Below are 4,231 nucleotides of genomic sequence, written 5' to 3'. Positions count from 1 at the left end.
GATTACTGCAACAGCGTCTTCACAGGTCTGACTAACAAATCAATCAAACGGTTGCATCTGATCCAGAACACTGCTCCTCGCGTTCTCACTAAAACCAGGAAGATAGAGCACAGAGCACCAGTTTTAAAGTCCCTTCACTGGCTCCCTGTAGCTCAAAGAATAGACTTTAAAATACTGTTGTTAGTTTATAAATCACTGAACGGTTTAGCACCACAATACCTTAAAGATCTGTTATTGCTGTACCAACCGTCTAGACCCCTCAGATCTTCTGGTTCTGGTCTGCTCTGCATCCCCAGAACCAGAACCAAATGAGGAGAAGCAGCATTCAGTTTCTATGCACCACAGGTTTGGAACAAACTTCCTGAAAACTGTAAAACAGCTGAAACACTGGGTGCCTTTAAATCTCAACTTAAAACCCACCTGTTTAGAGTTGCTTATGGCTAAATTAGGGTTAGAGTGTGGGTTTTGATGTCTTTGTTTTTAATGTTTTTATCTTTACTTTTTATCTATTTTATTTTTCTTCCTCTTTTTCACTGTTACATGACTCTGTTTAATTTTTAATGATGTAAAGCCCCCCCGGAGGGGTGTGGGTACCGACCCCCTCTCTTAGCAGTGTAAAGGGGTGTGGGTGTCGTCCTCCCCTGGTTGAAAAGGGGTGTGGGTTTTAATGTTATCTTTATTTTTTATTTAACTTTTATTTTTTTCTTTTAATTTCTTTCTCTTTCTTACTGTTTATTCAATGTTACATGACTGTCTCTGTTTTTAACGATGTAAAGCTCTTTGAAATGTCTTGCTGCTGAAATGTGCTATACAAATAAAATTTGATTGATTGATCGACAATTCCGCCAACATGGCCTATTTGCCACACGCTCCCCTTCATTTTTAAAATGTCCTATGACATTTAACAGAGCATTTAACATCACCTATTGACCCTTTTACGGAAAGTAATGTTATAAGGTACTCAACATGACTTTCATTATCCTCATATTCTATTGGTGTCCACCACTAACAGAGGATATTGTCCCTTTAGATTCCAAATTTCCTGTTGCATTTAATTCTAGATTTGTCCAGAGTGTCTCTCTAGTGTAACAGAATCTTCATTTCGGCCACATTCTTTTGTTCTGATACCAGTCTTTTGTCTTGAAAACACAGTCAATGCATTCTTTGGAGAGTTCATATATAGTTCTTTTCTTTTGAATGCAGTTCTTGAACCTTTATACACTGCGTCTTTAACTCCGTTCTTTAAAACCGCCAAAGTTCTTTACCAGTTGGGCTCATACTCACAGGTAATTCTTTAATACCTGCATCCACTTTAATACCTGCATCCACCATGTTTGGCTCACCCAAAGCACAACAGGTCAGCATTCTGGGACGGCGACATTCTTTCTTTGGCTAGCCGGATGCAGGTGGTGGGACAGCTGGATCCTCTTCTTCCTCAACAACTGTTTCTGCAGATGGCTCAGGAAAATCCAGGTGCAGCTCCATATCTTGGCCTCCATCTTCTTCCTCTGTTATGTTCTCTACCCATTTAGCCTAAGGTTCATTCACTTTGTGTGTTTTCTTGGTCAGACGGATCTGGTGTAAATGGTTCAACATCTGGGTTTAAGTTGAGAGCTCAGTCACCACTATGCTGAGCAGGAGGAAACCGGCATACTAGCTCCATTTCCCCATCTCCCTCACTGTCTGAAGTTTTCTCTCGTTCACCAAGGTGACATGGAGATGTACTCGACTTTGTCTTTTTAGTCCCTTTTGCCACTTTCGAGTTCATTTCTGGGTTGTCGATTGGCAGACTGTCACAGGGGAGCAGTAGGTTTCTGTACAGCACATGACTTTTGCCACCTCCTTCTGGTACTACTTCATACTTTTTCTCTTTATGATCATGTGCACTTTATCCTCCCAAAAGGATCTGAGCTTACCAGGACCTCCTCTCTCTGATAAGTTGTGTTCAAGCACACGCCCCCCAGGCTGCAGGTCAGCTCCACAACCCCTTTTGTCCTATTCTTTTTTCCTCTGTTTGATTAACGGGTGGATGTTTTGGTTGCGATCTCGTAGGCCTGCTGCATTCTGCTTTGCCAATCTTTAACATACTCAACATAGCTTTGCTGTGTTTCATTCAGCTGTATGTTAAACAGGAGATCCGTCAGTAGACGTGGGGATCATCCATAGAGCAGATAATACAGAGCAAAGCCTGTGGTGTCACTGCGGGTTCAGTTATATGCATGCACCATCTTGCATAACAACTTTTTCCAGTCAGCTTTTTGCGCACTTGTGAGCGTACGGAGCATAGACAGCAGGGTTCTGTTAAATCAATCCACTTGTCCGTTACCTTCTGGGTGGTAGCAGGTAGTGCGAGACCCTCGCACATGACAACACCTCTGCAACTGAGCCATCAACTGGTTTTCAAATTCCTTCCCCATATCATGGTGGATTTTCTCCGGGAAGCCAAAAACGAAGGGCAAAGTCCTCAGAGTTTTTCCACAACTGTTTTTGCAGATTTGTTTTTTGTGGGGTAGGCCTGTGCAAAGTGAGTGTAGTGATCCATTATAACAGAATATACTTATAACCTTGTTTTCAGGCCTCCACATGCAGAAAATCAACTGAAACCAGTTCGAATGGACATGTAACAATGGGCATCAGTGGTGCTCTGGCTGCTCTCTGTGGTTGTTTTTACTTTAGACACTCGCACACGTGGGTCACAAAATGTTTTGTGTCCTGCTGCATTCTGACCCAATAAAACCTGTCTCGAATCAGATTCAGAGTCCTTTTGACCCCCAGATGACCCATCTCTATGTAATTCTTGAAACACAATCAGATGTTCTTCTGGCAAAATTAACTGAGAATTATTTCCTGTTTTTCTGTACAAGATCCCATCATTGCTGATATACAGGTTTTGCCACTGCCTCAAGAGCACCCCAACATCTGCAGGCTCGGTTTTCACCAGTCCTCTGGGGGGGAATTGATCTTGGCTCTTATAATATATGATAAGGCCTTTCTTTTGACTTTCTCTTATCTGCTATGGTGTTAGTGGGGCAGGGAATGCAGGTGAAGATGCATCACTTACTAAGTCCAGTGTGTTGATGTGAGCTGTGGTTATTGTTAAGGAAGAATATCTAAATTAGTTAATTTTGGAAAAAGTTTGGCTCTCTCTCTTCCCCTTAGATCCCAGGTCCTCCCGGCGAGCCAGTGTGGCCACAAGGAAAACAACAATGCGTGTTGACGTCACAGAATTACAGAGTTTAATCCAATAGGAAACAACGTATGAATTAACAACAAAACTGCAGAACAACAGAGACATACATTCATTACCTGAGACAAAAATATTGAAAAGAAAAGGCAAAGACGCGTCTTTGGAGAGAGCTGGTGCAAAAAGGCAAAATAGTGGCAGCAATCTGAATTATTACTCCTGGGCACTAACTTTTATAATGTAGGTGTGTCTTTCCTTTTTAATATATTCAATTAAGGCGTACCTCCGCTTGACCAACTGGAAGCTACCTTGGACACTCAGAAAAACTTAGAACTTCCCCTAATTTACGGCAAAGATCAAAGGCCATTTGCTCTTTTGTTTAACAAAAAAAGCGGAGAGCTTGTCCTGGCCTCCTGCGGTTCTAAGGCCATCTGGGCAAAGAAAAACATAAGAAAAGTATTTCACAGATAGCTGTGAAATCTGGAGTCTCTCCCGCTATCTCTCCTTACATAGATTCTCAGGAACAAACTTAAATTCAGTAATTTGGTTCAGGGAAAGGTTATCTCCACAAACCCAGTTTTGCGCTTCTGCACTCAGCACCCCAAAGGATTGAGTCCTGCCTTAAACAAAAAATAACGCGTAAAATTCCTTTTTCTAACCTATGAAATATAATATTCAATCCTAAGTATACAAGTTAACACAATCATTTTCCAAAACCCCATTTAGCATAAATCCTGAGCAATTTTCTAATACTAAAAACATTTTCATTCAAACAATTTCCATTTGATTCTGATATTGTCACAGATAGTACAATTTTCAAATACATTCATCATTTACTAGATTAGTAATTCTAAAATTAGATAATACAATTTTCATTAAAAAACATGCTATTAGTAACTAAGAAAAATGTCTTAGAAATTAAATGTTAGTGTAGCGGTTCTCAACGTGGGCAGTAGCGCCCCGCAGGGGGCGTTCAGAGTATGGCAGGGGGCGCTGGCAGACATTTTTACAAAAGGGGGGCGCTGGGATGCCTTTGGGGGGCGTTTG

The sequence above is a fragment of the Poecilia latipinna genome, unplaced genomic scaffold (genome assembly GCF_001443285.1).
Source record: "Poecilia latipinna isolate Pla-1442-1.1 unplaced genomic scaffold, P_latipinna-1.0 Scaffold2605, whole genome shotgun sequence".
Lineage (NCBI taxonomy): Eukaryota > Metazoa > Chordata > Actinopteri > Cyprinodontiformes > Poeciliidae > Poecilia > Poecilia latipinna.
This window is presented reverse-complemented; position numbering follows the sequence as displayed.